The sequence below is a fragment of the Schistocerca cancellata genome, chromosome 2 (genome assembly GCF_023864275.1).
Source record: "Schistocerca cancellata isolate TAMUIC-IGC-003103 chromosome 2, iqSchCanc2.1, whole genome shotgun sequence".
In the NCBI taxonomy this organism is placed as follows: Eukaryota; Metazoa; Arthropoda; class Insecta; order Orthoptera; family Acrididae; genus Schistocerca; species Schistocerca cancellata.
The window spans coordinates 534,995,997-535,020,597 of record NC_064627.1 but is presented as its reverse complement, the minus strand read 5'-3'; the positions used below and the strand labels follow the sequence as shown (position 1 = coordinate 535,020,597).

The following is a 24,601-nucleotide window of genomic DNA, read 5'->3' as shown; positions in this document are numbered from 1 at the left end:
ACGCATCGTACTGTGGCTGGTGTTAACGCTGTAACGCCCTGCTGCAGTGCAGCTGACCAAGCTCCCACTCGTGAATCATTTAATGATGGCATCCGTCCACGTCGGTATCCGATCGGAGGAAATTAGTCGGCCCACTTACTTACTGCAGAAATAAGCACCGAATCGTCGTGTAGCGTTGTCTAATGCAAATGAGAAATGTCCTGTGCATTCAGTATAACAACTACCGCAACGACGCGATTATCTCGATGCGCAACATTTATTTGTCACCTTCGTTGACCTCATCGCTGATGTTGCTTCCAAGTTTCTTTCGAAGAGCAAACCACGTTCTTCGTAGCCGAATTGTGAGACCAGAGGCTCCTGCTGTTGGCGATGGAGCCAGGCCCTATCAGATCGCTTCCGTATATGGCGGTCGGACGGAAAGCAAAACTGTCGAAAGGCGACAGTTGTGCTACAGTTGGGGGTATTATTGGCTCGATACGTTAAAATGTCTGCGAGAAGTAAGCACTTAACTATGAGTGAGAAACCACCGTTCCCAAACACCGCCATGGTGCCAAACCTCGATTCGTTTATAAATCTTGAGGTGATGTTTGATTCGGAAGACGTACGCTATCGAATGTTGTGTCCTTCCAATTGGTAGGCGGTTTAGTTTCGTATTTCTTACAGATGTTATCTGCCACCTACACGTTCCATTGCTACTAGTGAGTGGCGTTTCGCATGTAGAAGGCGTGATCCGAAATGGGTGCTTTACGTAAAATTCTTCGACGAGGATGGGATTCGAACCCACGCGTGCAGAGCACATTGGATTAGCAGTCCAACAGCCTTAACCACTCGGCCACCTCGCCTGATGCATCGGAAACTGCGTCCCTCGCTAGTCCTTACGGAAAGAAGTCGTTTGTCGATTCCAAAACGCATCGTACTGTGGCTGGTGTTAACGCTGTAACGCCCTGCTGCAGTGCAGCTGACCAAGCTCCCACTCGTGAATCATTTAATGATGGCATCCGTCCACGTCGGTATCCGATCGGAGGAAATTAGTCGGCCCACTTACTTACTGCAGAAATAAGCACCGAATCGTCGTGTAGCGTTGTCTAATGCAAATGAGAAATGTCCTGTGCATTCAGTATAACAACTACCGCAACGACGCGATTATCTCGATGCGCAACATTTATTTGTCACCTTCGTTGACCTCATCGCTGATGTTGCTTCCAAGTTTCTTTCGAAGAGCAAACCACGTTCTTCGTAGCCGAATTGTGAGACCAGAGGCTCCTGCTGTTGGCGATGGAGCCAGGCCCTATCAGATCGCTTCCGTATATGGCGGTCGGACGGAAAGCAAAACTGCTACAGTTGGGGGTATTATTGGCTCGATACGTTAAAATGTCTGCGAGAAGTAAGCACTTAACTATGAGTGAGAAACCACCGTTCCCAAACACCGCCATGGTGCCAAACCTCGATTCGTTTATAAATCTTGAGGTGATGTTTGATTCGGATGACGTACGCTACCGAATGTTGTGTCCTTCCAATTGGTAGGCGGTTTAGTTTCGTATTTCTTACAGATGTTATCTGCCACCTACACGTTCCATTGCTACTAGTGAGTGGCGTTTCGCATGTAGAAGGCGTGATCCGAAATGGGTGCTTTACGTAAAATTCTTCGACGAGGATGGGATTCGAACCCACGCGTGCAGAGCACATTGGATTAGCAGTCCAACAGCCTTAACCACTCGGCCACCTCGCCTGATGCATCGGAAACTGCGTCCCTCGCTAGTCCTTACGGAAAGAAGTCGTTTGTCGATTCCAAAACGCATCGTACTGTGGCTGGTGTTAACGCTGTAACGCCCTGCTGCAGTGCAGCTGACCAAGCTCCCACTCGTGAATCATTTAATGATGGCATCCGTCCACGTCGGTATCCGATCGGAGGAAAGTAGTCGGCCCACTTACTTACTGCAGAAATAAGCACCGAATCGTCGTGTAGCGTTGTCTAATGCAAAAGAGAAATGTCCTGTGCATTCAGTATAACAACTACCGCAACGACGCGATTATCTCGATGCGCAACATTTATTTGTCACCTTCGTTGACCTCATCGCTGATGTTGCTTCCAAGTTTCTTTCGAAGAGCAAACCACGTTCTTCGTAGCCGAATTGTGAGACCAGAGGCTCCTGCTGTTGGCGATGGAGCCAGGCCCTATCAGATCGCTTCCGTATATGGCGGTCGGACGGAAAGCAAAACTGCTACAGTTGGGGGTATTATTGGCTCGATACGTTAAAATGTCTGCGAGAAGTAAGCACTTAACTATGAGTGAGAAACCACCGTTCCCAAACACCGCCATGGTGCCAAACCTCGATTCGTTTATAAATCTTGAGGTGATGTTTGATTCGGATGACGTACGCTATCGAATGTTGTGTCCTTCCAATTGGTAGGCGGTTTAGTTTCGTATTTCTTACAGATGTTATCTGCCACCTACACGTTCCATTGCTACTAGTGAGTGGCGTTTCGCATGTAGAAGGCGTGATCCGAAATGGGTGCTTTACGTAAAATTCTTCGACGAGGATGGGATTCGAACCCACGCGTGCAGAGCACATTGGATTAGCAGTCCAACAGCCTTAACCACTCGGCCACCTCGCCTGATGCATCGGAAACTGCGTCCCTCGCTAGTCCTTACGGAAAGAAGTCGTTTGTCGATTCCAAAACGCATCGTACTGTGGCTGGTGTTAACGCTGTAACGCCCTGCTGCAGTGCAGCTGACCAAGCTCCCACTCGTGAATCATTTAATGATGGCATCCGTCCACGTCGGTATCCGATCGGAGGAAATTAGTCGGCCCACTTACTTACTGCAGAAATAAGCACCGAATCGTCGTGTAGCGTTGTCTAATGCAAATGAGAAATGTCCTGTGCATTCAGTATAACAACTACCGCAACGACGCGATTATCTCGATGCGCAACATTTATTTGTCACCTTCGTTGACCTCATCGCTGATGTTGCTTCCAAGTTTCTTTCGAAGAGCAAACCACGTTCTTCGTAGCCGAATTGTGAGACCAGAGGCTCCTGCTGTTGGCGATGGAGCCAGGCCCTATCAGATCGCTTCCGTATATGGCGGTCGGACGGAAAGCAAAACTGTCGAAAGGCGACAGTTGTGCTACAGTTGGGGGTATTATTGGCTCGATACGTTAAAATGTCTGCGAGAAGTAAGCACTTAACTATGAGTGAGAAACCACCGTTCCAAACACCGCCATGGTGCCAAACCTCGATTCGTTTATAAATCTTGAGGTGATGTTTGATTCGGAAGACGTACGCTATCGAATGTTGTGTCCTTCCAATTGGTAGGCGGTTTAGTTTCGTATTTCTTACAGATGTTATCTGCCACCTACACGTTCCATTGCTACTAGTGAGTGGCGTTTCGCATGTAGAAGGCGTGATCCGAAATGGGTGCTTTACGTAAAATTCTTCGACGAGGATGGGATTCGAACCCACGCGTGCAGAGCACATTGGATTAGCAGTCCAACGCCTTAACCACTCGGCCACCTCGTCTGAAGCATCAGAAACTGCGTCCCTCGCTAGTCCTTACGGAAAGAAGTCGTTTGTCGATTCCAAAACGCATCGTACTGTGGCTGGTGTTAACGCTGTAACGCCCTGCTGCAGTGCAGCTGACCAAGCTCCCACTCGTGAATCATTTAATGATGGCATCCGTCCACGTCGGTATCCGATCGGAGGAAATTAGTCGGCCCACTTACTTACTGCAGAAATAAGCACCGAATCGTCGTGTAGCGTTGTCTAATGCAAATGAGAAATGTCCTGTGCATTCAGTATAACAACTACCGCAACGACGCGATTATCTCGATGCGCAACATTTATTTGTCACCTTCGTTGACCTCATCGCTGATGTTGCTTCCAAGTTTCTTTCGAAGAGCAAACCACGTTCTTCGTAGCCGAATTGTGAGACCAGAGGCTCCTGCTGTTGGCGATGGAGCCAGGCCCTATCAGATCGCTTCCGTATATGGCGGTCGGACGGAAAGCAAAACTGTCGAAAGGCGACAGTTGTGCTACAGTTGGGGGTATTATTGGCTCGATACGTTAAAATGTCTGCGACAAGTAAGCACTTAACTATGAGTGAGAAACCACCGTTCCCAAACACCGCCATGGTGCCAAACCTCGATTCGTTTATAAATCTTGAGGTGATGTTTGATTCGGAAGACGTACGCTATCGAATGTTGTGTCCTTCCAATTGGTAGGCGGTTTAGTTTCGTATTTCTTACAGATGTTATCTGCCACCTACACGTTCCATTGCTACTAGTGAGTGGCGTTTCGCATGTAGAAGGCGTCATCCGAAATAGGTGCTTTACGTAAAATTCTTCGACGAGGATGGGATTCGAACCCACGCGTGCAGAGCACATTGGATTAGCAGTCCAACGCCTTAACCACTCGGCCACCTCGTCTGAAGCATCAGAAACTGCGTCCCTCGCTAGTCCTTACGGAAAGAAGTCGTTTGTCGATTCCAAAACGCTTCGTACTGTGGCTGGTGTTAACGCTGTAACGCCCTGCTGCAGTGCAGCTGACCAAGCTCCCACTCGTGAATCATTTAATGATGGCATCCGTCCACGTCGGTATCCGATCGGAGGAAAGTAGTCGGCCCACTTACTTACTGCAGAAATAAGCACCGAATCGTCGTGTAGCGTTGTCTAATGCAAAAGAGAAATGTCCTGTGCATTCAGTATAACAACTACCGCAACGACGCGATTATCTCGATGCGCAACATTTATTTGTCACCTTCGTTGACCTCATCGCTGATGTTGCTTCCAAGTTTCTTTCGAAGAGCAAACCACGTTCTTCGTAGCCGAATTGTGAGACCAGAGGCTCCTGCTGTTGGCGATGGAGCCAGGCCCTATCAGATCGCTTCCGTATATGGCGGTCGGACGGAAAGCAAAACTGCTACAGTTGGGGGTATTATTGGCTCGATACGTTAAAATGTCTGCGAGAAGTAAGCACTTAACTATGAGTGAGAAACCACCGTTCCCAAACACCGCCATGGTGCCAAACCTCGATTCGTTTATAAATCTTGAGGTGATGTTTGATTCGGATGACGTACGCTATCGAATGTTGTGTCCTTCCAATTGGTAGGCGGTTTAGTTTCGTATTTCTTACAGATGTTATCTGCCACCTACACGTTCCATTGCTACTAGTGAGTGGCGTTTCGCATGTAGAAGGCGTGATCCGAAATGGGTGCTTTACGTAAAATTCTTCGACGAGGATGGGATTCGAACCCACGCGTGCAGAGCACATTGGATTAGCAGTCCAACAGCCTTAACCACTCGGCCACCTCGCCTGATGCATCGGAAACTGCGTCCCTCGCTAGTCCTTACGGAAAGAAGTCGTTTGTCGATTCCAAAACGCATCGTACTGTGGCTGGTGTTAACGCTGTAACGCCCTGCTGCAGTGCAGCTGACCAAGCTCCCACTCGTGAATCATTTAATGATGGCATCCGTCCACGTCGGTATCCGATCGGAGGAAATTAGTCGGCCCACTTACTTACTGCAGAAATAAGCACCGAATCGTCGTGTAGCGTTGTCTAATGCAAATGAGAAATGTCCTGTGCATTCAGTATAACAACTACCGCAACGACGCGATTATCTCGATGCGCAACATTTATTTGTCACCTTCGTTGACCTCACCGCTGATGTTGCTTCCAAGTTTCTTTCGAAGAGCAAACCACGTTCTTCGTAGCCGAATTGTGAGACCAGAGGCTCCTGCTGTTGGCGATGGAGCCAGGCCCTATCAGATCGCTTCCGTATATGGCGGTCGGACGGAAAGCAAAACTGTCGAAAGGCGACAGTTGTGCTACAGTTGGGGGTATTATTGGCTCGATACGTTAAAATGTCTGCGAGAAGTAAGCACTTAACTATGAGTGAGAAACCACCGTTCCAAACACCGCCATGGTGCCAAACCTCGATTCGTTTATAAATCTTGAGGTGATGTTTGATTCGGAAGACGTACGCTATCGAATGTTGTGTCCTTCCAATTGGTAGGCGGTTTAGTTTCGTATTTCTTACAGATGTTATCTGCCACCTACACGTTCCATTGCTACTAGTGAGTGGCGTTTCGCATGTAGAAGGCGTGATCCGAAATGGGTGCTTTACGTAAAATTCTTCGACGAGGATGGGATTCGAACCCACGCGTGCAGAGCACATTGGATTAGCAGTCCAACGCCTTAACCACTCGGCCACCTCGTCTGAAGCATCAGAAACTGCGTCCCTCGCTAGTCCTTACGGAAAGAAGTCGTTTGTCGATTCCAAAACGCATCGTACTGTGGCTGGTGTTAACGCTGTAACGCCCTGCTGCAGTGCAGCTGACCAAGCTCCCACTCGTGAATCATTTAATGATGGCATCCGTCCACGTCGGTATCCGATCGGAGGAAATTAGTCGGCCCACTTACTTACTGCAGAAATAAGCACCGAATCGTCGTGTAGCGTTGTCTAATGCAAATGAGAAATGTCCTGTGCATTCAGTATAACAACTACCGCAACGACGCGATTATCTCGATGCGCAACATTTATTTGTCACCTTCGTTGACCTCATCGCTGATGTTGCTTCCAAGTTTCTTTCGAAGAGCAAACCACGTTCTTCGTAGCCGAATTGTGAGACCAGAGGCTCCTGCTGTTGGCGATGGAGCCAGGCCCTATCAGATCGCTTCCGTATATGGCGGTCGGACGGAAAGCAAAACTGTCGAAAGGCGACAGTTGTGCTACAGTTGGGGGTATTATTGGCTCGATACGTTAAAATGTCTGCGACAAGTAAGCACTTAACTATGAGTGAGAAACCACCGTTCCCAAACACCGCCATGGTGCCAAACCTCGATTCGTTTATAAATCTTGAGGTGATGTTTGATTCGGAAGACGTACGCTATCGAATGTTGTGTCCTTCCAATTGGTAGGCGGTTTAGTTTCGTATTTCTTACAGATGTTATCTGCCACCTACACGTTCCATTGCTACTAGTGAGTGGCGTTTCGCATGTAGAAGGCGTCATCCGAAATAGGTGCTTTACGTAAAATTCTTCGACGAGGATGGGATTCGAACCCACGCGTGCAGAGCACATTGGATTAGCAGTCCAACGCCTTAACCACTCGGCCACCTCGTCTGAAGCATCAGAAACTGCGTCCCTCGCTAGTCCTTACGGAAAGAAGTCGTTTGTCGATTCCAAAACGCTTCGTACTGTGGCTGGTGTTAACGCTGTAACGCCCTGCTGCAGTGCAGCTGACCAAGCTCCCACTCGTGAATCATTTAATGATGGCATCCGTCCACGTCGGTATCCGATCGGAGGAAAGTAGTCGGCCCACTTACTTACTGCAGAAATAAGCACCGAATCGTCGTGTAGCGTTGTCTAATGCAAAAGAGAAATGTCCTGTGCATTCAGTATAACAACTACCGCAACGACGCGATTATCTCGATGCGCAACATTTATTTGTCACCTTCGTTGACCTCATCGCTGATGTTGCTTCCAAGTTTCTTTCGAAGAGCAAACCACGTTCTTCGTAGCCGAATTGTGAGACCAGAGGCTCCTGCTGTTGGCGATGGAGCCAGGCCCTATCAGATCGCTTCCGTATATGGCGGTCGGACGGAAAGCAAAACTGCTACAGTTGGGGGTATTATTGGCTCGATACGTTAAAATGTCTGCGAGAAGTAAGCACTTAACTATGAGTGAGAAACCACCGTTCCCAAACACCGCCATGGTGCCAAACCTCGATTCGTTTATAAATCTTGAGGTGATGTTTGATTCGGATGACGTACGCTATCGAATGTTGTGTCCTTCCAATTGGTAGGCGGTTTAGTTTCGTATTTCTTACAGATGTTATCTGCCACCTACACGTTCCATTGCTACTAGTGAGTGGCGTTTCGCATGTAGAAGGCGTGATCCGAAATGGGTGCTTTACGTAAAATTCTTCGACGAGGATGGGATTCGAACCCACGCGTGCAGAGCACATTGGATTAGCAGTCCAACAGCCTTAACCACTCGGCCACCTCGCCTGATGCATCGGAAACTGCGTCCCTCGCTAGTCCTTACGGAAAGAAGTCGTTTGTCGATTCCAAAACGCATCGTACTGTGGCTGGTGTTAACGCTGTAACGCCCTGCTGCAGTGCAGCTGACCAAGCTCCCACTCGTGAATCATTTAATGATGGCATCCGTCCACGTCGGTATCCGATCGGAGGAAATTAGTCGGCCCACTTACTTACTGCAGAAATAAGCACCGAATCGTCGTGTAGCGTTGTCTAATGCAAATGAGAAATGTCCTGTGCATTCAGTATAACAACTACCGCAACGACGCGATTATCTCGATGCGCAACATTTATTTGTCACCTTCGTTGACCTCATCGCTGATGTTGCTTCCAAGTTTCTTTCGAAGAGCAAACCACGTTCTTCGTAGCCGAATTGTGAGACCAGAGGCTCCTGCTGTTGGCGATGGAGCCAGGCCCTATCAGATCGCTTCCGTATATGGCGGTCGGACGGAAAGCAAAACTGCTACAGTTGGGGGTATTATTGGCTCGATACGTTAAAATGTCTGCGAGAAGTAAGCACTTAACTATGAGTGAGAAACCACCGTTCCCAAACACCGCCATGGTGCCAAACCTCGATTCGTTTATAAATCTTGAGGTGATGTTTGATTCGGATGACGTACGCTATCGAATGTTGTGTCCTTCCAATTGGTAGGCGGTTTAGTTTCGTATTTCTTACAGATGTTATCTGCCACCTACACGTTCCATTGCTACTAGTGAGTGGCGTTTCGCATGTAGAAGGCGTGATCCGAAATGGGTGCTTTACGTAAAATTCTTCGACGAGGATGGGATTCGAACCCACGCGTGCAGAGCACATTGGATTAGCAGTCCAACAGCCTTAACCACTCGACCACCTCGCCTGATGCATCGGAAACTGCGTCCCTCGCTAGTCCTTACGGAAAGAAGTCGTTTGTCGATTCCAAAACGCATCGTACTGTGGCTGGTGTTAACGCTGTAACGCCCTGCTGCAGTGCAGCTGACCAAGCTCCCACTCGTGAATCATTTAATGATGGCATCCGTCCACGTCGGTATCCGATCGGAGGAAATTAGTCGGCCCACTTACTTACTGCAGAAATAAGCACCGAATCGTCGTGTAGCGTTGTCTAATGCAAATGAGAAATGTCCTGTGCATTCAGTATAACAACTACCGCAACGACGCGATTATCTCGATGCGCAACATTTATTTGTCACCTTCGTTGACCTCATCGCTGATGTTGCTTCCAAGTTTCTTTCGAAGAGCAAACCACGTTCTTCGTAGCCGAATTGTGAGACCAGAGGCTCCTGCTGTTGGCGATGGAGCCAGGCCCTATCAGATCGCTTCCGTATATGGCGGTCGGACGGAAAGCAAAACTGCTACAGTTGGGGGTATTATTGGCTCGATACGTTAAAATGTCTGCGAGAAGTAAGCACTTAACTATGAGTGAGAAACCACCGTTCCCAAACACCGCCATGGTGCCAAACCTCGATTCGTTTATAAATCTTGAGGTGATGTTTGATTCGGATGACGTACGCTACCGAATGTTGTGTCCTTCCAATTGGTAGGCGGTTTAGTTTCGTATTTCTTACAGATGTTATCTGCCACCTACACGTTCCATTGCTACTAGTGAGTGGCGTTTCGCATGTAGAAGGCGTGATCCGAAATGGGTGCTTTACGTAAAATTCTTCGACGAGGATGGGATTCGAACCCACGCGTGCAGAGCACATTGGATTAGCAGTCCAACAGCCTTAACCACTCGGCCACCTCGCCTGATGCATCGGAAACTGCGTCCCTCGCTAGTCCTTACGGAAAGAAGTCGTTTGTCGATTCCAAAACGCATCGTACTGTGGCTGGTGTTAACGCTGTAACGCCCTGCTGCAGTGCAGCTGACCAAGCTCCCACTCGTGAATCATTTAATGATGGCATCCGTCCACGTCGGTATCCGATCGGAGGAAAGTAGTCGGCCCACTTACTTACTGCAGAAATAAGCACCGAATCGTCGTGTAGCGTTGTCTAATGCAAAAGAGAAATGTCCTGTGCATTCAGTATAACAACTACCGCAACGACGCGATTATCTCGATGCGCAACATTTATTTGTCACCTTCGTTGACCTCATCGCTGATGTTGCTTCCAAGTTTCTTTCGAAGAGCAAACCACGTTCTTCGTAGCCGAATTGTGAGACCAGAGGCTCCTGCTGTTGGCGATGGAGCCAGGCCCTATCAGATCGCTTCCGTATATGGCGGTCGGACGGAAAGCAAAACTGCTACAGTTGGGGGTATTATTGGCTCGATACGTTAAAATGTCTGCGAGAAGTAAGCACTTAACTATGAGTGAGAAACCACCGTTCCCAAACACCGCCATGGTGCCAAACCTCGATTCGTTTATAAATCTTGAGGTGATGTTTGATTCGGATGACGTACGCTATCGAATGTTGTGTCCTTCCAATTGGTAGGCGGTTTAGTTTCGTATTTCTTACAGATGTTATCTGCCACCTACACGTTCCATTGCTACTAGTGAGTGGCGTTTCGCATGTAGAAGGCGTGATCCGAAATGGGTGCTTTACGTAAAATTCTTCGACGAGGATGGGATTCGAACCCACGCGTGCAGAGCACATTGGATTAGCAGTCCAACGCCTTAACCACTCGGCCACCTCGCCTGATGCATCGGAAACTGCGTCCCTCGCTAGTCCTTACGGAAAGAAGTCGTTTGTCGATTCCAAAACGCATCGTACTGTGGCTGGTGTTAACGCTGTAACGCCCTGCTGCAGTGCAGCTGACCAAGCTCCCACTCGTGAATCATTTAATGATGGCATCCGTCCACGTCGGTATCCGATCGGAGGAAATTAGTCGGCCCACTTACTTACTGCAGAAATAAGCACCGAATCGTCGTGTAGCGTTGTCTAATGCAAATGAGAAATGTCCTGTGCATTCAGTATAACAACTACCGCAACGACGCGATTATCTCGATGCGCAACATTTATTTGTCACCTTCGTTGACCTCACCGCTGATGTTGCTTCCAAGTTTCTTTCGAAGAGCAAACCACGTTCTTCGTAGCCGAATTGTGAGACCAGAGGCTCCTGCTGTTGGCGATGGAGCCAGGCCCTATCAGATCGCTTCCGTATATGGCGGTCGGACGGAAAGCAAAACTGTCGAAAGGCGACAGTTGTGCTACAGTTGGGGGTATTATTGGCTCGATACGTTAAAATGTCTGCGAGAAGTAAGCACTTAACTATGAGTGAGAAACCACCGTTCCAAACACCGCCATGGTGCCAAACCTCGATTCGTTTATAAATCTTGAGGTGATGTTTGATTCGGAAGACGTACGCTATCGAATGTTGTGTCCTTCCAATTGGTAGGCGGTTTAGTTTCGTATTTCTTACAGATGTTATCTGCCACCTACACGTTCCATTGCTACTAGTGAGTGGCGTTTCGCATGTAGAAGGCGTGATCCGAAATGGGTGCTTTACGTAAAATTCTTCGACGAGGATGGGATTCGAACCCACGCGTGCAGAGCACATTGGATTAGCAGTCCAACGCCTTAACCACTCGGCCACCTCGTCTGAAGCATCAGAAACTGCGTCCCTCGCTAGTCCTTACGGAAAGAAGTCGTTTGTCGATTCCAAAACGCATCGTACTGTGGCTGGTGTTAACGCTGTAACGCCCTGCTGCAGTGCAGCTGACCAAGCTCCCACTCGTGAATCATTTAATGATGGCATCCGTCCACGTCGGTATCCGATCGGAGGAAATTAGTCGGCCCACTTACTTACTGCAGAAATAAGCACCGAATCGTCGTGTAGCGTTGTCTAATGCAAATGAGAAATGTCCTGTGCATTCAGTATAACAACTACCGCAACGACGCGATTATCTCGATGCGCAACATTTATTTGTCACCTTCGTTGACCTCATCGCTGATGTTGCTTCCAAGTTTCTTTCGAAGAGCAAACCACGTTCTTCGTAGCCGAATTGTGAGACCAGAGGCTCCTGCTGTTGGCGATGGAGCCAGGCCCTATCAGATCGCTTCCGTATATGGCGGTCGGACGGAAAGCAAAACTGTCGAAAGGCGACAGTTGTGCTACAGTTGGGGGTATTATTGGCTCGATACGTTAAAATGTCTGCGAGAAGTAAGCACTTAACTATGAGTGAGAAACCACCGTTCCCAAACACCGCCATGGTGCCAAACCTCGATTCGTTTATAAATCTTGAGGTGATGTTTGATTCGGAAGACGTACGCTATCGAATGTTGTGTCCTTCCAATTGGTAGGCGGTTTAGTTTCGTATTTCTTACAGATGTTATCTGCCACCTACACGTTCCATTGCTACTAGTGAGTGGCGTTTCGCATGTAGAAGGCGTCATCCGAAATAGGTGCTTTACGTAAAATTCTTCGACGAGGATGGGATTCGAACCCACGCGTGCAGAGCACATTGGATTAGCAGTCCAACGCCTTAACCACTCGGCCACCTCGTCTGAAGCATCAGAAACTGCGTCCCTCGCTAGTCCTTACGGAAAGAAGTCGTTTGTCGATTCCAAAACGCTTCGTACTGTGGCTGGTGTTAACGCTGTAACGCCCTGCTGCAGTGCAGCTGACCAAGCTCCCACTCGTGAATCATTTAATGATGGCATCCGTCCACGTCGGTATCCGATCGGAGGAAAGTAGTCGGCCCACTTACTTACTGCAGAAATAAGCACCGAATCGTCGTGTAGCGTTGTCTAATGCAAAAGAGAAATGTCCTGTGCATTCAGTATAACAACTACCGCAACGACGCGATTATCTCGATGCGCAACATTTATTTGTCACCTTCGTTGACCTCATCGCTGATGTTGCTTCCAAGTTTCTTTCGAAGAGCAAACCACGTTCTTCGTAGCCGAATTGTGAGACCAGAGGCTCCTGCTGTTGGCGATGGAGCCAGGCCCTATCAGATCGCTTCCGTATATGGCGGTCGGACGGAAAGCAAAACTGCTACAGTTGGGGGTATTATTGGCTCGATACGTTAAAATGTCTGCGAGAAGTAAGCACTTAACTATGAGTGAGAAACCACCGTTCCCAAACACCGCCATGGTGCCAAACCTCGATTCGTTTATAAATCTTGAGGTGATGTTTGATTCGGATGACGTACGCTATCGAATGTTGTGTCCTTCCAATTGGTAGGCGGTTTAGTTTCGTATTTCTTACAGATGTTATCTGCCACCTACACGTTCCATTGCTACTAGTGAGTGGCGTTTCGCATGTAGAAGGCGTGATCCGAAATGGGTGCTTTACGTAAAATTCTTCGACGAGGATGGGATTCGAACCCACGCGTGCAGAGCACATTGGATTAGCAGTCCAACAGCCTTAACCACTCGGCCACCTCGCCTGATGCATCGGAAACTGCGTCCCTCGCTAGTCCTTACGGAAAGAAGTCGTTTGTCGATTCCAAAACGCATCGTACTGTGGCTGGTGTTAACGCTGTAACGCCCTGCTGCAGTGCAGCTGACCAAGCTCCCACTCGTGAATCATTTAATGATGGCATCCGTCCACGTCGGTATCCGATCGGAGGAAATTAGTCGGCCCACTTACTTACTGCAGAAATAAGCACCGAATCGTCGTGTAGCGTTGTCTAATGCAAATGAGAAATGTCCTGTGCATTCAGTATAACAACTACCGCAACGACGCGATTATCTCGATGCGCAACATTTATTTGTCACCTTCGTTGACCTCATCGCTGATGTTGCTTCCAAGTTTCTTTCGAAGAGCAAACCACGTTCTTCGTAGCCGAATTGTGAGACCAGAGGCTCCTGCTGTTGGCGATGGAGCCAGGCCCTATCAGATCGCTTCCGTATATGGCGGTCGGACGGAAAGCAAAACTGCTACAGTTGGGGGTATTATTGGCTCGATACGTTAAAATGTCTGCGAGAAGTAAGCACTTAACTATGAGTGAGAAACCACCGTTCCCAAACACCGCCATGGTGCCAAACCTCGATTCGTTTATAAATCTTGAGGTGATGTTTGATTCGGATGACGTACGCTATCGAATGTTGTGTCCTTCCAATTGGTAGGCGGTTTAGTTTCGTATTTCTTACAGATGTTATCTGCCACCTACACGTTCCATTGCTACTAGTGAGTGGCGTTTCGCATGTAGAAGGCGTGATCCGAAATGGGTGCTTTACGTAAAATTCTTCGACGAGGATGGGATTCGAACCCACGCGTGCAGAGCACATTGGATTAGCAGTCCAACAGCCTTAACCACTCGACCACCTCGCCTGATGCATCGGAAACTGCGTCCCTCGCTAGTCCTTACGGAAAGAAGTCGTTTGTCGATTCCAAAACGCATCGTACTGTGGCTGGTGTTAACGCTGTAACGCCCTGCTGCAGTGCAGCTGACCAAGCTCCCACTCGTGAATCATTTAATGATGGCATCCGTCCACGTCGGTATCCGATCGGAGGAAATTAGTCGGCCCACTTACTTACTGCAGAAATAAGCACCGAATCGTCGTGTAGCGTTGTCTAATGCAAATGAGAAATGTCCTGTGCATTCAGTATAACAACTACCGCAACGACGCGATTATCTCGATGCGCAACATTTATTTGTCACCTTCGTTGACCTCATCGCTGATGTTGCTTCCAAGTTTCTTTCGAAGAGCAAACCACGTTCTTCGTAGCCGAATTGTGAGACCAGAGGCTCCTGCTGTTGGCGATGGAGCCAGGCCCTATCAGATCGCTTCCGTATATGGCTGTCGGACGGAAAGCAAAACTGTCGAAAGGCGACAGTTGTGCTACAGTTGGGGGTATTATTGGCTCGATACGTTAAAATGTCTGCGAGAAGTAAGCACTTAACTATGAGTGAGAAACCACCGTTCCCAAACACCGCCATGGTGCCAAACCTCGATTCGTTTATAAATCTTGAGGTGATGTTTGATTCGGAAGACGTACGCTATCGAATGTTGTGTCCTTCCAATTGGTAGGCGGTTTAGTTTCGTATTTCTTACAGATGTTATCTGCCACCTACACGTTCCATTGCTACTAGTGAGTGGCGTTTCGCATGTAGAAGGCGTGATCCGAAATGGGTGCTTTACGTAAAATTCTTCGACGAGGATGGGATTCGAACCCACGCGTGCAGAGCACATTGGATTAGCAGTCCAACGCCTTAACCACTCGGCCACCTCGTCTGAAGCATCAGAAACTGCGTCCCTCGCTAGTCCTTACGGAAAGAAGTCGTTTGTCGATTCCAAAACGCATCGTACTGTGGCTGGTGTTAACGCTGTAACGCCCTGCTGCAGTGCAGCTGACCAAGCTCCCACTCGTGAATCATTTAATGATGGCATCCGTCCACGTCGGTATCCGATCGGAGGAAATTAGTCGGCCCACTTACTTACTGCAGAAATAAGCACCGAATCGTCGTGTAGCGTTGTCTAATGCAAATGAGAAATGTCCTGTGCATTCAGTATAACAACTACCGCAACGACGCGATTATCTCGATGCGCAACATTTATTTGTCACCTTCGTTGACCTCATCGCTGATGTTGCTTCCAAGTTTCTTTCGAAGAGCAAACCACGTTCTTCGTAGCCGAATTGTGAGACCAGAGGCTCCTGCTGTTGGCGATGGAGCCAGGCCCTATCAGATCGCTTCCGTATATGGCGGTCGGACGGAAAGCAAAACTGTCGAAAGGCGACAGTTGTGCTACAGTTGGGGGTATTATTGGCTCGATACGTTAAAATGTCTGCGAGAAGTAAGCACTTAACTATGAGTGAGAAACCACCGTTCCCAAACACCGCCATGGTGCCAAACCTCGATTCGTTTATAAATCTTGAGGTGATGTTTGATTCGGAAGACGTACGCTATCGAATGTTGTGTCCTTCCAATTGGTAGGCGGTTTAGTTTCGTATTTCTTACAGATGTTATCTGCCACCTACACGTTCCATTGCTACTAGTGAGTGGCGTTTCGCATGTAGAAGGCGTGATCCGAAATGGGTGCTTTACGTAAAATTCTTCGACGAGGATGGGATTCGAACCCACGCGTGCAGAGCACATTGGATTAGCAGTCCAACAGCCTTAACCACTCGGCCACCTCGCCTGATGCATCGGAAACTGCGTCCCTCGCTAGTCCTTACGGAAAGAAGTCGTTTGTCGATTCCAAAACGCATCGTACTGTGGCTGGTGTTAACGCTGTAACGCCCTGCTGCAGTGCAGCTGACCAAGCTCCCACTCGTGAATCATTTAATGATGGCATCCGTCCACGTCGGTATCCGATCGGAGGAAATTAGTCGGCCCACTTACTTACTGCAGAAATAAGCACCGAATCGTCGTGTAGCGTTGTCTAATGCAAATGAGAAATGTCCTGTGCATTCAGTATAACAACTACCGCAACGACGCGATTATCTCGATGCGCAACATTTATTTGTCACCTTCGTTGACCTCATCGCTGATGTTGCTTCCAAGTTTCTTTCGAAGAGCAAACCACGTTCTTCGTAGCCGAATTGTGAGACCAGAGGCTCCTGCTGTTGGCGATGGAGCCAGGCCCTATCAGATCGCTTCCGTATATGGCGGTCGGACGGAAAGCAAAACTGTCGAAAGGCGACAGTTGTGCTACAGTTGGGGGTATTATTGGCTCGATACGTTAAAATGTCTGCGAGAAGTAAGCACTTAACTATGAGTGAGAAACCACCGTTCCCAAACACCGCCATGGTGCCAAACCTCGATTCGTTTATAAATCTTGAGGTGATGTTTGATTCGGAAGACGTACGCTATCGAATGTTGTGTCCTTCCAATTGGTAGGCGGTTTAGTTTCGTATTTCTTACAGATGTTATCTGCCACCTACACGTTCCATTGCTACTAGTGAGTGGCGTTTCGCATGTAGAAGGCGTGATCCGAAATGGGTGCTTTACGTAAAATTCTTCGACGAGGATGGGATTCGAACCCACGCGTGCAGAGCACATTGGATTAGCAGTCCAACAGCCTTAACCACTCGGCCACCTCGCCTGATGCATCGGAAACTGCGTCCCTCGCTAGTCCTTACGGAAAGAAGTCGTTTGTCGATTCCAAAACGCATCGTACTGTGGCTGGTGTTAACGCTGTAACGCCCTGCTGCAGTGCAGCTGACCAAGCTCCCACTCGTGAATCATTTAATGATGGCATCCGTCCACGTCGGTATCCGATCGGAGGAAAGTAGTCGGCCCACTTACTTACTGCAGAAATAAGCACCGAATCGTCGTGTAGCGTTGTCTAATGCAAATGAGAAATGTCCTGTGCATTCAGTATAACAACTACCGCAACGACGCGATTATCTCGATGCGCAACATTTATTTGTCACCTTCGTTGACCTCATCGCTGATGTTGCTTCCAAGTTTCTTTCGAAGAGCAAACCACGTTCTTCGTAGCCGAATTGTGAGACCAGAGGCTCCTGCTGTTGGCGATGGAGCCAGGCCCTATCAGATCGCTTCCGTATATGGCGGTCGGACGGAAAGCAAAACTGTCGAAAGGCGACAGTTGTGCTACAGTTGGGGGTATTATTGGCTCGATACGTTAAAATGTCTGCGACAAGTAAGCACTTAACTATGAGTGAGAAACCACCGTTCCCAAACACCGCCATGGTGCCAAACCTCGATTCGTTTATAAATCTTGAGGTGATGTTTGATTCGGAAGACGTACGCTATCGAATGTTGTGTCCTTCCAATTGGTAGGCGGTTTAGTTTCGTATTTCTTACAGATGTTATCTGCCACCTACACGTTCCATTGCTACTAGTGAGTGGCGTTTCGCATGTAGAAGGCGTGATCCGAAATGGGTGCTTTACGTAAAATTCTTCGACGAGGATGGGATTCGAACCCACGCGTGCAGAGCACATTGGATTAGCAGTCCAACGCCTTAACCACTCGGCCACCTCGTCTGATGCATCAGAAACTGCGTCCCTCGCTAGTCCTTACGGAAAGAAGTCGTTTGTCGATTCCAAAACGCATCGTACTGTGGCTGGTGTTAACGCTGTAACGCCCTGCTGCAGTGCAGCTGACCAAGCTCCCACTCGTGAATCATTTAATGATGGCATCCGTCCACGTCGGTATCCGATCGGAGGAAATTAGTCGGCCCACTTACTTACTGCAGAAATAAGCACCGAATCGTCGTGTAGCGTTGTCTAATGCAAATGAGAAATGTCCTGTGCATTCAGTATAACAACTACCGCAACGACGCGATTATCTCGATGCGCAACATTTATTTGTCACCTTCGTTGAACTCATCGCTGATGTTGCTTCCAAGTTTCTTTCGAAGAGCAAACCACGTTCTTCGTAGCCGAATTGTGAGACCAGAGGCTCCTGCTGTTGGCGATGGAGCCAGGCCCTATCAGATCGCTTCCGTATATGGCGGTCGGACGGAAAGCAAAACTGTCGAAAGGCGACAGTTGTGCTACAGTTGGGGGTATTATTGGCTCGATACGTTAAAATGTCTGCGAGAAGTAAGCACTTAACTATGAGTGAGAAACCACCGTTCCCAAACACCGCCATGGTGCCAAACCTCGATTCGTTTATAAATCTTGAGGTGATGTTTGATTCGGAAGACGTACGCTATCGAATGTTGTGTCCTTCCAATTGGTAGGCGGTTTAGTTTCGTATTTCTTACAGATGTTATCTGCCACCTACACGTTCCATTGCTACTAGTGAGTGGCGTTTCGCATGTAGAAGGCGTGATCCGAAATGGGTGCTTTACGTAAAATTCTTCGACGAGGATGGGATTCGAACCCACGCGTGCAGAGCACATTGGATTAGCAGTCCAACAGCCTTAACCACTCGGCCACCTCGCCTGATGCATCGGAAACTGCGTCCCTCGCTAGTCCTTACGGAAAGAAGTCGTTTGTCGATTCCAAAACGCATCGTACTGTGGCTGGTGTTAACGCTGTAACGCCCTGCTGCAGTGCAGCTGACCAAGCTCCCACTCGTGAATCATTTAATGATGGCATCCGTCCACGTCGGTATCCGATCGGAGGAAATTAGTCGGCCCACTTACTTACTGCAGAAATAAGCACCGAATCGTCGTGTAGCGTTGTCTAATGCAAATGAGAAATGTCCTGTGCATTCAGTATAACAACTACCGCAACGACGCGATTATCTCGATGCGCAACATTTATTTGTCACCTTCGTTGACCTCATCGCTGATGTTGCTTCCAAGTTTCTTTCGAAGAGCAAACCACGTTCTTCGTAGCCGAATTGTGAGACCAGAGGCTCCTGCTGTTGGCGATGGAGCCAGGCCCTATCAGATCGCTTCCGTATATGGCGGTCGGACGGAAAGCAAAACTGTCGAAAGGCGACAGTTGTGCTACAGTTGGGGCTATTATTGGCTCGATACGTTAAAATGTCTGCGAGAAGTAAGCACTTAACTATGAGTGAGAAACCACCGTTCCCAAACACCGCCATGGTGCCAAACCTCGATTCGTTTATAAATCTTGAGGTGATGTTTGATTCGGAAGACGTACGCTATCGAATGTTGTGTCCTTCCAATTGGTAGGCGGTTTAGTTTCGTATTTCTTACAGATGTTATCTGCCACCTACACGTTCCATTGCTACTAGTGAGTGGCGTTTCGCATGTAGAAGGCGTGATCCGAAATGGGTGCTTTACGTAAAATTCTTCGACGAGGATGGGATTCGAACCCACGCGTGCAGAGCACATTGGATTAGCAGTCCAACGCCTTAACCACTCGGCCACCTCGTCTGAAGCATCAGAAACTGCGTCCCTCGCTAGTCCTTACGGAAAGAAGTCGTTTGTCGATTCCAAAACGCATCGTACTGTGGCTGGTGTTAACGCTGTAACGCCCTGCTGCAGTGCAGCTGACCAAGCTCCCACTCGTGAATCATTTAATGATGGCATCCGTCCACGTCGGTATCCGATCGGAGGAAATTAGTCGGCCCACTTACTTACTGCAGAAATAAGCACCGAATCGTCGTGTAGCGTTGTCTAATGCAAATGAGAAATGTCCTGTGCATTCAGTATAACAACTACCGCAACGACGCGATTATCTCGATGCGCAACATTTATTTGTCACCTTCGTTGACCTCATCGCTGATGTTGCTTCCAAGTTTCTTTCGAAGAGCAAACCACGTTCTTCGTAGCCGAATTGTGAGACCAGAGGCTCCTGCTGTTGGCGATGGAGCCAGGCCCTATCAGATCGCTTCCGTATATGGCGGTCGGACGGAAAGCAAAACTGTCGAAAGGCGACAGTTGTGCTACAGTTGGGGGTATTATTGGCTCGATACGTTAAAATGTCTGCGAGAAGTAAGCACTTAACTATGAGTGAGAAACCACCGTTCCCAAACACCGCCATGGTGCCAAACCTCGATTCGTTTATAAATCTTGAGGTGATGTTTGATTCGGAAGACGTACGCTATCGAATGTTGTGTCCTTCCAATTGGTAGGCGGTTTAGTTTCGTATTTCTTACAGATGTTATCTGCCACCTACACGTTCCATTGCTACTAGTGAGTGGCGTTTCGCATGTAGAAGGCGTGATCCGAAATGGGTGCTTTACGTAAAATTCTTCGACGAGGATGGGATTCGAACCCACGCGTGCAGAGCACATTGGATTAGCAGTCCAACGCCTTAACCACTCGGCCACCTCGTCTGAAGCATCAGAAACTGCGTCCCTCGCTAGTCCTTACGGAAAGAAGTCGTTTGTCGATTCCAAAACGCATCGTACTGTGGCTGGTGTTAACGCTGTAACGCCCTGCTGCAGTGCAGCTGACCAAGCTCCCACTCGTGAATCATTTAATGATGGCATCCGTCCACGTCGGTATCCGATCGGAGGAAATTAGTCGGCCCACTTACTTACTGCAGAAATAAGCACCGAATCGTCGTGTAGCGTTGTCTAATGCAAATGAGAAATGTCCTGTGCATTCAGTATAACAACTACCGCAACGACGCGATTATCTCGATGCGCAACATTTATTTGTCACCTTCGTTGAACTCATCGCTGATGTTGCTTCCAAGTTTCTTTCGAAGAGCAAACCACGTTCTTCGTAGCCGAATTGTGAGACCAGAGGCTCCTGCTGTTGGCGATGGAGCCAGGCCCTATCAGATCGCTTCCGTATATGGCGGTCGGACGGAAAGCAAAACTGTCGAAAGGCGACAGTTGTGCTACAGTTGGGGGTATTATTGGCTCGATACGTTAAAATGTCTGCGAGAAGTAAGCACTTAACTATGAGTGAGAAACCACCGTTCCCAAACACCGCCATGGTGCCAAACCTCGATTCGTTTATAAATCTTGAGGTGATGTTTGATTCGGAAGACGTACGCTATCGAATGTTGTGTCCTTCCAATTGGTAGGCGGTTTAGTTTCGTATTTCTTACAGATGTTATCTGCCACCTACACGTTCCATTGCTACTAGTGAGTGGCGTTTCGCATGTAGAAGGCGTGATCCGAAATGGGTGCTTTACGTAAAATTCTTCGACGAGGATGGGATTCGAACCCACGCGTGCAGAGCACATTGGATTAGCAGTCCAACGCCTTAACCACTCGGCCACCTCGTCTGATGCATCAGAAACTGCGTCCCTCGCTAGTCCTTACGGAAAGAAGTCGTTTGTCGATTCCAAAACGCATCGTACTGTGGCTGGTGTTAACGCTGTAACGCCCTGCTGCAGTGCAGCTGACCAAGCTCCCACTCGTGAATCATTTAATGATGGCATCCGTCCACGTCGGTATCCGATCGGAGGAAATTAGTCGGCCCACTTACTTACTGCAGAAATAAGCACCGAATCGTCGTGTAGCGTTGTCTAATGCAAATGAGAAATGTCCTGTGCATTCAGTATAACAACTACCGCAACGACGCGATTATCTCGATGCGCAACATTTATTTGTCACCTTCGTTGACCTCATCGCTGATGTTGCTTCCAAGTTTCTTTCGAAGAGCAAACCACGTTCTTCGTAGCCGAATTGTGAGACCAGAGGCTCCTGCTGTTGGCGATGGAGCCAGGCCCTATCAGATCGCTTCCGTATATGGCGGTCGGACGGAAAGCAAAACTGTCGAAAGGCGACAGTTGTGCTACAGTTGGGGGTATTATTGGCTCGATACGTTAAAATGTCTGCGAGAAGTAAGCACTTAACTATGAGTGAGAAACCACCGTTCCCAAACACCGCCATGGTGCCAAACCTCGATTCGTTTATAAATCTTGAGGTGATGTTTGATTCGGAAGACGTACGCTATCGAATGTTGTGTCCTTCCAATTGGTAGGCGGTTTAGTTTCGTATTTCTTACAGATGTTATCTGCCACCTACACGTTCCATTGCTACTAGTGAGTGGCGTTTCGCATGTAGAAGGCGTGATCCGAAATGGGTGCTTTACGTAAAATTCTTCGACGAGGATGGGATTCGAACCCACGCGTGCAGAGCACATTGGATTAGCAGTCCAACAGCCTTAACCACTCGGCCACCTCGCCTGATGCATCGGAAACTGCGTCCCTCGCTAGTCCTTACGGAAAGAAGTCGTTTGTCGATTCCAAAACGCATCGTACTGTGGCTGGTGTTAACGCTGTAACGCCCTGCTGCAGTGCAGCTGACCAAGCTCCCACTCGTGAATCATTTAATGATGGCATCCGTCCACGTCGGTATCCGATCGGAGGAAATTAGTCGGCCCACTTACTTACTGCAGAAATAAGCACCGAATCGTCGTGTAGCGTTGTCTAATGCAAATGAGAAATGTCCTGTGCATTCAGTATAACAACTACCGCAACGACGCGATTATCTCGATGCGCAACATTTATTTGTCACCTTCGTTGACCTCATCGCTGATGTTGCTTCCAAGTTTCTTTCGAAGAGCAAACCACGTTCTTCGTAGCCGAATTGTGAGACCAGAGGCTCCTGCTGTTGGCGATGGAGCCAGGCCCTATCAGATCGCTTCCGTATATGGCGGTCGGACGGAAAGCAAAACTGTCGAAAGGCGACAGTTGTGCTACAGTTGGGGGTATTATTGGCTCGATACGTTAAAATGTCTGCGAGAAGTAAGCACTTAACTATGAGTGAGAAACCACCGTTCCCAAACACCGCCATGGTGCCAAACCTCGATTCGTTTATAAATCTTGAGGTGATGTTTGATTCGGAAGACGTACGCTATCGAATGTTGTGTCCTTCCAATTGGTAGGCGGTTTAGTTTCGTATTTCTTACAGATGTTATCTGCCACCTACACGTTCCATTGCTACTAGTGAGTGGCGTTTCGCATGTAGAAGGCGTGATCCGAAATGGGTGCTTTACGTAAAATTCTTCGACGAGGATGGGATTCGAACCCACGCGTGCAGAGCACATTGGATTAGCAGTCCAACGCCTTAACCACTCGGCCACCTCGTCTGAAGCATCAGAAACTGCGTCCCTCGCTAGTCCTTACGGAAAGAAGTCGTTTGTCGATTCCAAAACGCATCGTACTGTGGCTGGTGTTAACGCTGTAACGCCCTGCTGCAGTGCAGCTGACCAAGCTGCCACTCGTGAATCATTTAATGATGGCATCCGTCCACGTCGGTATCCGATCGGAGGAAATTAGTCGGCCCACTTACTTACTGCAGAAATAAGCACCGAATCGTCGTGTAGCGTTGTCTAATGCAAATGAGAAATGTCCTGTGCATTCAGTATAACAACTACCGCAACGACGCGATGATCTCGATGCGCAACATTTATTTGTCACCTTCGTTGACCTCATCGCTGATGTTGCTTCCAAGTTTCTTTCGAAGAGCAAACCACGTTCTTCGTAGCCGAATTGTGAGACCAGAGGCTCCTGCTGTTGGCGATGGAGCCAGGCCCTATCAGATCGCTTCCGTATATGGCGGTCGGACGGAAAGCAAAACTGTCGAAAGGCGACAGTTGTGCTACAGTTGGGGGTATTATTGGCTCGATACGTTAAAATGTCTGCGAGAAGTAAGCACTTAACTATGAGTGAGAAACCACCGTTCCCAAACACCGCCATGGTGCCAAACCTCGATTCGTTTATAAATCTTGAGGTGATGTTTGATTCGGAAGACGTACGCTATCGAATGTTGTGTCCTTCCAATTGGTAGGCGGTTTAGTTTCGTATTTCTTACAGATGTTATCTGCCACCTACACGTTCCATTGCTACTAGTGAGTGGCGTTTCGCATGTAGAAGGCGTGATCCGAAATGGGTGCTTTACGTAAAATTCTTCGACGAGGATGGGATTCGAACCCACGCGTGCAGAGCACATTGGATTAGCAGTCCAACGCCTTAACCACTCGGCCACCTCGTCTGATGCATCAGAAACTGCGTCCCTCGCTAGTCCTTACGGAAAGAAGTCGTTTGTCGATTCCAAAACGCATCGTACTGTGGCTGGTGTTAACGCTGTAACGCCCTGCTGCAGTGCAGCTGACCAAGCTCCCACTCGTGAATCATTTAATGATGGCATCCGTCCACGTCGGTATCCGATCGGAGGAAATTAGTCGGCCCACTTACTTACTGCAGAAATAAGCACCGAATCGTCGTGTAGCGTTGTCTAATGCAAATGAGAAATGTCCTGTGCATTCAGTATAACAACTACCGCAACGACGCGATTATCTCGATGCGCAACATTTATTTGTCACCTTCGTTGACCTCATCGCTGATGTTGCTTCCAAGTTTCTTTCGAAGAGCAAACCACGTTC

The 24,601-nt window shown here is 48.5% G+C and overlaps 27 non-coding genes across 27 annotated transcripts; all 27 read right to left on the bottom strand.

Moving 5' to 3' along the window:
- Positions 1–759: 759 nt before the first annotated feature.
- On the bottom strand, positions 760–842 carry Trnas-gcu (transfer RNA serine (anticodon GCU)). Its single transcript has one exon. It is a non-coding gene; the product is annotated as a tRNA-Ser (tRNA).
- An 804-nt stretch (positions 843–1,646) lies between these two features.
- Positions 1,647–1,729, bottom strand: Trnas-gcu (transfer RNA serine (anticodon GCU)). Its single transcript has one exon. It is a non-coding gene; the product is annotated as a tRNA-Ser (tRNA).
- Positions 1,730–2,533: 804 nt separating this feature from the next.
- Positions 2,534–2,616, bottom strand: Trnas-gcu (transfer RNA serine (anticodon GCU)). The gene has a single exon. It is a non-coding gene; the product is annotated as a tRNA-Ser (tRNA).
- An 822-nt stretch (positions 2,617–3,438) lies between these two features.
- Positions 3,439–3,520, bottom strand: Trnas-gcu (transfer RNA serine (anticodon GCU)). The gene has a single exon. It is a non-coding gene; the product is annotated as a tRNA-Ser (tRNA).
- An 823-nt stretch (positions 3,521–4,343) lies between these two features.
- On the bottom strand, positions 4,344–4,425 carry Trnas-gcu (transfer RNA serine (anticodon GCU)). The gene has a single exon. It is a non-coding gene; the product is annotated as a tRNA-Ser (tRNA).
- Positions 4,426–5,229: 804 nt separating this feature from the next.
- Trnas-gcu (transfer RNA serine (anticodon GCU)) lies at positions 5,230–5,312 on the bottom strand. The gene has a single exon. It is a non-coding gene; the product is annotated as a tRNA-Ser (tRNA).
- Positions 5,313–6,134: 822 nt separating this feature from the next.
- Trnas-gcu (transfer RNA serine (anticodon GCU)) lies at positions 6,135–6,216 on the bottom strand. Its single transcript has one exon. It is a non-coding gene; the product is annotated as a tRNA-Ser (tRNA).
- An 823-nt stretch (positions 6,217–7,039) lies between these two features.
- Trnas-gcu (transfer RNA serine (anticodon GCU)) lies at positions 7,040–7,121 on the bottom strand. The gene has a single exon. It is a non-coding gene; the product is annotated as a tRNA-Ser (tRNA).
- An 804-nt stretch (positions 7,122–7,925) lies between these two features.
- Positions 7,926–8,008, bottom strand: Trnas-gcu (transfer RNA serine (anticodon GCU)). The gene has a single exon. It is a non-coding gene; the product is annotated as a tRNA-Ser (tRNA).
- Positions 8,009–8,812: 804 nt separating this feature from the next.
- On the bottom strand, positions 8,813–8,895 carry Trnas-gcu (transfer RNA serine (anticodon GCU)). Its single transcript has one exon. It is a non-coding gene; the product is annotated as a tRNA-Ser (tRNA).
- An 804-nt stretch (positions 8,896–9,699) lies between these two features.
- Positions 9,700–9,782, bottom strand: Trnas-gcu (transfer RNA serine (anticodon GCU)). The gene has a single exon. It is a non-coding gene; the product is annotated as a tRNA-Ser (tRNA).
- An 804-nt stretch (positions 9,783–10,586) lies between these two features.
- Trnas-gcu (transfer RNA serine (anticodon GCU)) lies at positions 10,587–10,668 on the bottom strand. Its single transcript has one exon. It is a non-coding gene; the product is annotated as a tRNA-Ser (tRNA).
- An 822-nt stretch (positions 10,669–11,490) lies between these two features.
- On the bottom strand, positions 11,491–11,572 carry Trnas-gcu (transfer RNA serine (anticodon GCU)). The gene has a single exon. It is a non-coding gene; the product is annotated as a tRNA-Ser (tRNA).
- Positions 11,573–12,395: 823 nt separating this feature from the next.
- Positions 12,396–12,477, bottom strand: Trnas-gcu (transfer RNA serine (anticodon GCU)). The gene has a single exon. It is a non-coding gene; the product is annotated as a tRNA-Ser (tRNA).
- Positions 12,478–13,281: 804 nt separating this feature from the next.
- Positions 13,282–13,364, bottom strand: Trnas-gcu (transfer RNA serine (anticodon GCU)). The gene has a single exon. It is a non-coding gene; the product is annotated as a tRNA-Ser (tRNA).
- Positions 13,365–14,168: 804 nt separating this feature from the next.
- Trnas-gcu (transfer RNA serine (anticodon GCU)) lies at positions 14,169–14,251 on the bottom strand. The gene has a single exon. It is a non-coding gene; the product is annotated as a tRNA-Ser (tRNA).
- Positions 14,252–15,074: 823 nt separating this feature from the next.
- Trnas-gcu (transfer RNA serine (anticodon GCU)) lies at positions 15,075–15,156 on the bottom strand. Its single transcript has one exon. It is a non-coding gene; the product is annotated as a tRNA-Ser (tRNA).
- Positions 15,157–15,979: 823 nt separating this feature from the next.
- On the bottom strand, positions 15,980–16,062 carry Trnas-gcu (transfer RNA serine (anticodon GCU)). Its single transcript has one exon. It is a non-coding gene; the product is annotated as a tRNA-Ser (tRNA).
- An 823-nt stretch (positions 16,063–16,885) lies between these two features.
- Positions 16,886–16,968, bottom strand: Trnas-gcu (transfer RNA serine (anticodon GCU)). Its single transcript has one exon. It is a non-coding gene; the product is annotated as a tRNA-Ser (tRNA).
- Positions 16,969–17,791: 823 nt separating this feature from the next.
- Trnas-gcu (transfer RNA serine (anticodon GCU)) lies at positions 17,792–17,873 on the bottom strand. The gene has a single exon. It is a non-coding gene; the product is annotated as a tRNA-Ser (tRNA).
- Positions 17,874–18,696: 823 nt separating this feature from the next.
- Trnas-gcu (transfer RNA serine (anticodon GCU)) lies at positions 18,697–18,779 on the bottom strand. The gene has a single exon. It is a non-coding gene; the product is annotated as a tRNA-Ser (tRNA).
- An 823-nt stretch (positions 18,780–19,602) lies between these two features.
- Positions 19,603–19,684, bottom strand: Trnas-gcu (transfer RNA serine (anticodon GCU)). Its single transcript has one exon. It is a non-coding gene; the product is annotated as a tRNA-Ser (tRNA).
- Positions 19,685–20,507: 823 nt separating this feature from the next.
- On the bottom strand, positions 20,508–20,589 carry Trnas-gcu (transfer RNA serine (anticodon GCU)). Its single transcript has one exon. It is a non-coding gene; the product is annotated as a tRNA-Ser (tRNA).
- Positions 20,590–21,412: 823 nt separating this feature from the next.
- Trnas-gcu (transfer RNA serine (anticodon GCU)) lies at positions 21,413–21,494 on the bottom strand. The gene has a single exon. It is a non-coding gene; the product is annotated as a tRNA-Ser (tRNA).
- Positions 21,495–22,317: 823 nt separating this feature from the next.
- On the bottom strand, positions 22,318–22,400 carry Trnas-gcu (transfer RNA serine (anticodon GCU)). The gene has a single exon. It is a non-coding gene; the product is annotated as a tRNA-Ser (tRNA).
- An 823-nt stretch (positions 22,401–23,223) lies between these two features.
- Positions 23,224–23,305, bottom strand: Trnas-gcu (transfer RNA serine (anticodon GCU)). The gene has a single exon. It is a non-coding gene; the product is annotated as a tRNA-Ser (tRNA).
- An 823-nt stretch (positions 23,306–24,128) lies between these two features.
- Trnas-gcu (transfer RNA serine (anticodon GCU)) lies at positions 24,129–24,210 on the bottom strand. Its single transcript has one exon. It is a non-coding gene; the product is annotated as a tRNA-Ser (tRNA).
- Positions 24,211–24,601: the final 391 nt, after the last annotated feature.